Here is a 10376-nt window from a genome sequence, read left to right on the forward strand (position 1 = left end):
TAACACTTATGTCTCAAAAATCGAACAGGATTTTTTCACAAAAGTGACAGCCCTAGTGTGTGTGTTGGCCAGCTGATATGCGTGAAGGTCACATATCTGTTACAAACTGTAACTGAGAATACACATAAGAAAGATGCCTCTGACTGTTAACTGTATTGAATTGTTTTTTTGCTTCATCTCTATAAGATAATTATTTTTGGGTTTTTGCTTGGGATTCAAACTTGTTTGATTTACTGAACTATTCTCAACTAAACTGAAGCCAAGAAGTGTTTGAAGTCTAACTCCTTCTCGCCTGTTGAGTTGTTCCTTTTCACAAAAGTAAAGGATATTCTGTGGTCACCATTGAGGGCACTCTTGCTGGTACGGAAAACACTAACACACTTAACCATAAGGTACAGATCTTCTCTGACTTAGCTGTGTGTGTGTGAGTGGTTGTTATCTCTGCACTTGAAGGTCAGGGAGCCAGTGTAAAGAGAGAGAGAGAGTGGAGAATAGAAAATACATTTATTACACTTGAATTATGAAGTTAAAGATATTTTATATCTAAGTTCCACCAATTTGAAGGTGTTGCTTGTCAGAGCAGAAATTATTTTTAAAAATGACATTTGATGTTGATAACATACCATATTAAAGGACAATTCCGGCGCAAAATGAACCTGGGGGTTAATAACACATTTGTACGAGTTCGACCGTTCGCTGGGATTTATTTTCATGCTAGTCGAATGTGACCAGTTTTATTGCAAACCGCTAATTAGCGTTTAACGCTAGCCTTCGGGGCACACGTACAGTAGAAAGAAATCGCTATTTCTATACCACTAACAAGGCTCAAAATAGCACCACACTTACACAGTAGCATAATGAGGGTCTCTACATGTAAACCGAAGCATTGAGAACTTTGTAAGTGTACATACAGTTTTGTTTAAAAAAGAAACACATTACCGTAATTGTAGTTCGTTGTAAAAGTTTGTTTTGTTTCTGTTCAGCAGTTCCTACCCAGTGAATACAGAAATATGTTTTATGAGTCTGTCTTTGTGTAGATTTAACATTAACAGTAGCTAATATTAGCTGGAATGAATGACACCTGCTAACCTGCTTGAAGCTGAACGAAATGGCAGGCAGAATATTCCTTGATATCACGAAGGGATTCTACAACTTTTACAACGAACTACAATTAGCATACCAGCAGCTGGTAGGTAACGTTAGCAGACTTGGAAACTTTATGCTAATTAAATATGCTTCGTGGCTAACGTTTGTCAACTAGCTAACACAGTCGAAGTAGTCTCTTCACAACACACGTAACTTACGATAATAATCATGCCAAACAACATCTTATTAAATCATTCAGGGTAGCCTCATATTATAGCCATGTACTTACTGGGTGGTTCTTGGTGGTAACATTAACTTGGATTCACTAAGAATGTGTTAACATAGCTAGCTAACGTTAGCACTGCTGACTGTCAGCCTAATGTTAGGCTAACGTTAGCAGCTAATGGTAATGTTACCTGCTAGTGTTATCAAGCTCATCTGACATAAACGCACGTTTTGTATTACCGGTATTATGTTTAAAACAACTCCGTAATATAAGGTGGTCATGGTTTCCGAGTGTGTTGCACTAATAATTTGTCTCCTGGTGGATTTGTATGTCTGTCAACATCATTCACTGGTAATGGTTCATGCACGTCTTGATATAAAGTTGTGTAGGCTAACCGTGATTAAAATGCACTCTTTTTTTCTTTGATTGACAGGACTGACCCCCAAAACGGACATTGGAATCTGCCTGCCTTCATGAAAGTATCACATGCATTTTATACTAGGCTATCTATTCAAAAATAAAGAAAACTATCAAATAAATAATTATGTTTAACTGTTTTATTTCATTGCATGGCTTTTGATGGACATTTAATATAGACTATCTATATCAGGCCTAAAGCTGTTAACAGAAGGTGTGACTTTCAAGTAAGTAAATACAAACTTTGAGTTATTACAAGTTTGTACAAGCAGAGTATTTTAAAAATCAACTGGTAGTTTTGGGGGGATTTGGTTACATAACCCAAACGTTACGTAACTTTAACTAAACAGTTGTGTCAACATAACCCAACATATTGGTTAAATGTCAACCCAGTTGTTGGGTTAAATTTAGTAACCCAATTTGCTTGGTTAAGATAACCCAATGCTGTGTTGGACCACATTTTACTCAGCGGCTGGGTTGAAAACAACCCAGTTTGGTTTGTTTTCAACCCAGCATTTTTTAGAGTGTAGTCTTCTTTGCGCCCAGTGTATCCTCACATTTTTCCCTTTGCAACTGTCAAAGAAATCACATGAACACGGGAAGGCCTAGGGTAGCCTATACTGTACATCAGATGGCCTAAAGATTAGGCCCCTCTGCATAGCATTCAGTGATTTGCATGCAGTAATTTCAACACTGACCTTGATCTAGCCTAGTTTGGCTATTTAATGCTATGTTATTGCCAAAACACAACACAACAAATGAACTATAACAAGGACTTAATCACACAAAGTAGGCCTACTATTTTACTGACTATAAAAAATAATAATTATGTAGGAAGTTTAGAAGGTTAGAACCCAGAATTGACCTGCACACTACAAAAGTGCACCGAATTCAACACAAATGACTAATACACTTGGAGGAGGTATGAGTCCTTTCTTTTCCAGATATCTTAGGATTTCGCCGTATATCATTTCAGTATCGAGCATCGTGATATTTATGGCAGGTATCGTATAGAAGTCATACTTTTGGTATCGTGACAACACTACTCATGGATGAAGGGAGATGTGGAGAGGGAGTACCTGAGCCCTGATTTGAACCTGCTCCGCATGTACCACCTGTGCAAGGAATCCAATCCAACATCCACTGCAAAGTTCTGGCTCTATAGAGACATATTCAGGCAGCAGAACTGAAGAAGAAGTGACACTTATCTTGTGATCCCCCTACAATGTGCCTTTGGCATGAGGGCATCGCTCACAGAGGTTCCATCGAGGTGGCAAGCTATCTTTTGAAGTGAGCAGAAACATCTTTCGCTCCCCTAGCCCAGGCAAAGTGGCAGCCGTAGCCTACTGGTTAGCGCTTCGGACTTGTAACCGGAGGGTTGCCGGTTCGAACCCCGACCAGTAGGCACGGCTGAAGTGCCCTTGAGCAAGGCACTTAACCTCTCACTGCTCCCCGAGCGCCGCTGTTGTTGCAGGCAGCTCACTGCACCGGGATTAGTGTGTGCTTCACCTCACTGTGTGTTCACTGTGTGCTGAGTGTGTTTCACTAATTCATGGATTGGGATAAATGCAGAGACCGAATTTCCCTCACGGGATCAAAAGAGTATATATACTTATACTTAAAGGAACGGAAGCTCATCATGTATAGTGACCGATGCTGTGGGCAGAACAACAACTAGCGAGTCCTAAACCTCATGGCCCTGCTTGTATCTAGAGGGTACTTCAGTCAGATAGAGCAGAAGTTCATGGTGTCTGGTCACTCCTTTCTTCCCTGTCACCGTTCCTTTGCCACGCTGGAGAAGAGGCGTAAGGTGTCTACTCTCTACACCCCCAGCGATGTCGCTGAGATGATCCATGTAGCCAGGCAGCAGCATCCCTTCAAAGTGATTGAGATGCAATGTGCGGACTTCAGGCAGCTCCCTTATGCAACACTGAAGCGTCCATCTGGCTTCCTAATCACATGATGTGGTTGAAAGTGACAGGTAAAAAACTAAAGAGTTGGGTTTCTGAGATTAAAAGTGTTGGGGATATGTGCGTGAAGGAAGAATCTTCATTGAATTTCTTGTTGAATTATGATTTCAGCTACTGATCAATGGTGTGTCCACACAAAAGGGAGCCATAGCCTCTACGAGGGATGGAAGACCTGGCTGATCACCAAACAGAGGAAGAATCAACCACCTCGAGCTCCCATGATCTCCACCACGTACGCTCGAGCTTACGAGGACCCTCTGCCCGTCAAGAAGGAGAAGCACCGTGACCTCATGACAATGCTAGCCTACATGCCAGCAGAGGCTCAAGCATGTACTAAGACTAAGACATTAGAATGTGAGAAAGAGTAGCATGGTATGTGTAGGCCATGTTCAGGGTAAGGTGGGGTATATGTTGTGTCTATTGTGTAAAATTAATCATAATAGTAGTTGTGGTAGTTGTATCTTGTATGCCTATGTATTGTATATTTGTATGTATACTGTATCGTCTGTATTGTAAATATTGTTCTTACTGTTGTTGTCTTACTGTTGTTTATTGTTTGTTTGTATGTATTGTTTACGGCAAGTATGTTTATTGTTTACACTGACAATGTCTGTACTGTAAGTAGGCCTATGTATTGTTCATTGTTCGTACTATATTGTCTGTAGTTCTGTGATTTACGTTAGCAAAAAAGCCTAAAAATAAATTGAAAGAAAGAAATGCTTAATATTTTCTTTAAGGTTCTGTTACTTTATTAAAACTAAGATAAAGGAATCAGATTTCCAGTGGTTTAAAGTGATATGATTGCGCCCAGTGTACAAGTACGACGTTCCAACCACTCAGGTCTTCGTCAGATAGGCTTACACCATACCTGTTGCAATATATCTGTGTGCATTACATTACGTCTATTTCTTTGATAACATGATTTACTACCACGTAACAATAAGCCGCTATTATTATTAGGACTCAACACGCTTTGATGGTATGCTGTGGGCTTTAATTAGCGCCTTTCGGGTAGCCTATCCTACATCTGTGCAATAATTATTGAACAAATTGCAGTCTACATGCCATGACAAATATTACCAGTAGTACTGACCGAACATAAAATATTTTGTTTGGTAGGGTTGGTAATGTTATTCTGGCGTGAACATTGCGCTTTCATCACGTTAGCACCCTATGATTACAGCTCGTTATGTCTCGTCAAAATGAATACAGCTCGTTATGTCTCGTCAAAATTCATTGATGAAGGAAGGTTCGCTTTACTCGTTTCACTTTCACAAAACAGAAGAGAAGAACTTGGCACTAACCATGTAGTTGTGTTTTCTATAGCATATTTGTTAACCTGTCGTTCTTTGAACTTTGAATGTTGGGATATGTCTGCGAGGTGTTTAGCCAAGTTCCGTAGCATACTGCTTTTAAATGACTTTGAAACATATTTTACAAACGGGCCTCTGTGTACCTGATGGCTTGCCTTCACTATTCGCGATGTATCCGAAATAGTTCCAGATTTCACATCACCTTTTGTTTTATCCAAGTCCGAGGACTGTCAGCAAAGAACTATGTTGACGTTGCTGTGCACTCACTCACTCAGAGCTGCCTGCTTGACACGCCCACTTGCCTAGATGCGTGTGCGTGCAAGGAGCAGTGAGAGCAGCAGTTCACACAGACCGTTATTATTTTAATGAAGTATCGATTCTAAAAACGTCGGAAATCGTATCGTTTTTTGCGTGAAGGCATCGTGATACCTTTTTAGTATCGATACACTGTGCAACACTATCCATGAGTAGTGGTTCGGTTGGCGTGGGAAGCTCAGGATATGTTCTCTTATCCCCTCTCTCACTGCAGGATGAATGCTATGAGGCCTAAAAAAACACAACTCATGAACAAGTGAAATATAATAAACTAACTATGCTGGTCTGTTTTGCACAATTGCATTGTTTCTGTGACAATAAATGTATAATTCTAACATAGTTGCTCTCTTCTAAACGATAAGATTTTGTTTTCACATACAATCATTAACATCCAGATGTTATAACAATACAAAGAATAATCATACATTATAAGTGCAAAAATATGTTTCATGACTGGGCAGCGGCTGTGAGCTGAATCCTAACCATTACCGTATGTGCACTCTGCCACTCTCATGAGTGATGAGATCAGCCGGCGATCATTCAGTCTCAATGGACGTTGCCGTTATAGGGTGGCAAGTAAGGGATAACGGCCGCCGAGGTGTCCTGTTATACGGAATTAATGGACGAGGGCGAGGGGCAAAAACTCCCCGACGCGCAGCGGAGTTGCCTCCGCCCAAGTCCATTAATTCCGTATAACTGGACACACCTCGAAGGCCGTTATCCCGCTTATCACCCGGTTGCCCACTGTAAACACGCGGTTCTGTTTAAAAAGAAGCTCACTAGTTCAGCTTGTTGTACAACTTTAGCATGGACAGTTAGCTTGTTTACAGTTGATTCCATTGTTGGGAAGCCTGCAACCAAAAGATTCTAGAGCGCTGCAACCGTCGTCCTACTATGGTTGTTATAGTTACCATTCATAAGCATTGATATGGAACGGTGTCCTGTTATTCAGAATTAAAGGCCACCCGCCAGCCAATCAGAAAAGAGTATTTATTCTCTCCGGGTGATAAGGCCCTATAATGCCTGTTTCCATTGAATGTAAATGGTCGCTGGCTGTTCTAACCGCTTGTGATGGTGGCAGTGTGCACAGACCATTAGACCAGGGAATGTTGTGGGGCAACTGATGCTGACATCGATGCAGCTTTAAAAACTAACAGCATGAGAACATGAGGTCTTTTAAGATTTTTTTACAACACTTAGACTAGGCTTGGATAATTACTTACCTGTTCCTATGTTTTCCTCTGAGTCCCCTAATGGAGACCTGACTTCAGTTACCTGTTCTGTTTCCTCAGACTGACTGCCTAACTTTTCTTGAATAACCTTTTCAAAGATAAGTAACTTTAAGTAAATATGCTATGGACAATGTATCTAATTAAAATGATGCATGTAATAAAAAGTTAACAAACGGAAAACACTAGGCTATATAAAACTTGCCTGTAGGTGAATGTTGGTCAGTTGAAAGACTGACATAAATGTGGGCTTACAAACAGCAAGTCTTTGGCCTCCTTGTTGCACATGGTACTTGAAGGTGTACTTCCTCTTAGGAACCTCAGTGTCAGGCCCACGTGGTCGGCTAGCCGTCGTGTAGAGCTGTCAAGTTAAGATTAGTCAGGAGGCCAGGGAGCTTCTGTTCTGTCATGACTTTTGCGGACATGTTTTGGTACAAGCTGTCACCCTATTTTTTTAGTTAGAAGACACCCATAGGTAAGATATTAGGGTGGTTGTCAAGCTGAATTTTTTTTTGTGTGACTTGTACAAGCAATTTTTTCATTTTCTGCTTAACACGACATAACGACAATAAATGTTGAATATCTCCACAACCACAAGGACCATAAAAATGGTATCGAATGAAAGCTAACACTCATGGGCTGTCTGCAGAAGTATCAGAATGAACATGTATTGTACAGTGTAAGAGACAACAGAACTAGAACATAAAAAAAATCCGCCTACAGAAAACCAGTTTTCAAAATGAATATCAGCTTGGAAACATAACATAGTATCCCAAAACCTCTATCAATCAGTACCCCTATCTATGGGAATGAGTCAAGCCAAGTGCAAAGCTTGTAGGGAGAGTTATAATATTTTAATGTCAAGGCGGAAATGTAGAACTGTAGATGGTGGTTTATGGGGTGGTTTATGGTGCTATTTGACTTCAAGAAAACGGGATTCATCAGATCAGGCCCCTTTCTTCCATTGCTCTGTGGTCCAGTTCTGATATGATGCTTGTGTGCTGATTTTTGGCACTTTTGGCAGTGGCACCCTGACTGTACTGCGGTTATGCAGCCCCATACACAACAAATTGCAATGCACTGTGTGTTCTGACACCTTTCTATCAGAACCAGCATTAACTTTTTCAGCAATTTGAGCTACAAAGTCCCTCAAATCTTTACTCTATTTCCCTGCTTCTAACACATCAACCTGGAGGACAAAATGTTCACTTCACCTGTCAGTGGTCAAAATGGTATGGCTGATCGGTGTATGTACTCAATATGTAAGCTCTGTCTGGGATCTGTCCTGAAAGACATGAGATTATGATTCCTGTGAGCTATATGGTATATTGTTTCCTAACAACAAGCCTTGGTTGAATAAAGATGTACAACTCCTGAAGGTCCATAACATTGCTTTCCGGTCTGGTGACACACAACAGTACAGCTCAACCAGGGCGAAACCTGATGAAGGGCATCTGGGATGCTAAAAAAGAACACGAGAATTGAGGATTACTTTAGCAACTCGGACCCCGGCGAGCATGGTAGGGAATACTTCACATAATCAGGCAGAATAACACCACCTAGCAGCGGCGCCCCAGTAGCAGAGCAGCACAACAGAGTCGATAGAGCTGACAGAGTGGTGCACAGGAAACAATCTGACTCTTAACATCAAGAAAACAAAAGAAATCATAGTCGATTTCAGGAAGAGGCAGGATGTTCATGCACCACTGTACATCAACGGGGAGAAGGTGGAGAGGGTGTCAAATGTCAAAGTCTTTGGCACACACATTACAGAGGACCTCTCATGGACAACAAACACCACAGCATTAATGAAAAAGGCACAACCCTCAGGAAAATAAACATACAACAGCTCCTTGTGTCATTCTACCGCTGTGCCATTTAGGCATCCTGGTGTGGTACAGAAGAAGCTCTGCAGCAGACAAAAAGTCCCTGCAGAAAATAATCAAAACTGCACAGAACATCACAAAACAACAGCTACCTGCTCTGGACAACATCTTCACCTCCTGCTACCTGCAGAAGACAGACAGCATACTGAAAGACTCATTCCACCCTGCCCATCATCTGTTTGAATTGTTACCCCCACCCTGCCCATCATCTGTTTGTAGGGTCTTTTCCCTGCGCATATAGGAACCATGATTGTTGTTCATGCCAACTTGGCCAATGCAGCAGAATTGCCATTTTTAAAAATGTCTGTTTTTTTAATCTTCTGTTTAAATTTGCTTAACATAAAAACTGCATAAAAGAAGGCCAAAGAGGATGACTACTGTCACACGACAAATGCCTTCTGGATAAATGAGAAGAATAAGGATGAACGTAATGCTGATTTTTTTAATGCTTCCTGATACCATGAGCTTGTTGTTTGTCAATAAACTTCAGCTAGTAACTAAATAGAAATTCTGTCTGTTTCGCTACATTATGTTCATATAATATTGGGCTAACGTGTGATCTCACATGACGACGAAATGAAAAATAAAAAAAGCCCTAGAAACTGTGTATAGTTCTAGCCTTTCCAGTGTCCGAATGCACCATTTTGGAGGTGGTTCCTAGCTGCCACTTTACACCTACAAATAGGATATCTGTCTTTGAAGACAACCCCATGTTCATCTTTACGATATCCAAAGTTCCCTTACTACCAATTTCAGTTTATTTTGGGGGGGTACTAGACATCAGTGATTTGTGGCACTTGAGCAGAGGAGGCTTCTATAAGACTACAGGTGAAAAAAATACCACCAGCCACCACTGCACTTGAGGAAGTAGGAGAAGCACATGCGTTGGTGAGATTTTCACCCTTTGCCAACATCAGCCAGTTAGCCATTTGAATTGCATTTATATCCTTCATTTACTTGTGGCAAAAAAGGCAATGATTAATATGGATGGTACAAGAGGTTTTCTGTCCTACAAAGCCAAAGAGCAGTATCTGCAAAAATGCCAAACTGAGAAAAACAGCTTTTTGTGTTTTTCTTACAACAAGTATAAGCATCAAATTATATTCAACAACAAGGGGTATCATTAGATAGATCAAAGTGAGGTGAATATTAAACATTTTGTTTTTTGACATTTAGGCAAAATTTGGTAGTTTTATAGGCTATACTGCGCTTTGCCTTAGCATTACTGCTTATACTTACATGGCCATACAATAACATTTTGCAGCAAGTGTAGCAAGTGATCATAATCACTCAGTTTTTATATTAATTGAGGAGGTACTTACTACATTTTTAGTGAAGATATGCTGCTTCATGCCTTAACAATGGCAACTCTGTCATTTATAAACATTTATGTAAAAATGGAACAAAATCAATCAGGTATTCTTGTAGACTTTCATCAGACATTGCTGCACACCAAAACCTAACCTTTGACACCTTTGCACACTGCTGCTTATATTTGTCAAAGTGTTAATTACTTTTTGTAAAATCTGACTGACTATTTTGAATGAATATGGTACTTTCACTGGCATTTAATATTGTGAGACTGTATCATGATAGACACCTAATGTGTGTGTGAGTGTGAATGGTGTGCCTTTTTAGAAGAAAGTCCAGGGCCTTTCTTTAGTCCCAGTCTGTCCCTGTGCGCGCACGCACACACACACACACCCTATTAGAGTAAGGGCAAGTGAAATCAAGGCAGTAAGGGCAGATACTGCACTCTGCCTTGGTTTCACTCTACTTTTCTATACAAACTGCAAACTAAAAATTTAAATTTAGCTAAGAAATTTATTAGGTAGCCATATGAAATTTTAACAGATTGAAGAGCAGACCATGTACTTCTTATTTGTGCAGATACTGCTCTTAGCCTTTGTAGGGCAGTTTTGTTCAAGCTCCAA

This window comes from Alosa pseudoharengus, unplaced genomic scaffold (genome assembly GCF_046254945.1).
Source record: "Alosa pseudoharengus isolate Yale_2024_CS ecotype anadromous, Long Island Sound unplaced genomic scaffold, YU_APseudo_1.1 YU_APseudo_1.1_scf_2, whole genome shotgun sequence".
In the NCBI taxonomy this organism is placed as follows: Eukaryota; Metazoa; Chordata; class Actinopteri; order Clupeiformes; family Clupeidae; genus Alosa; species Alosa pseudoharengus.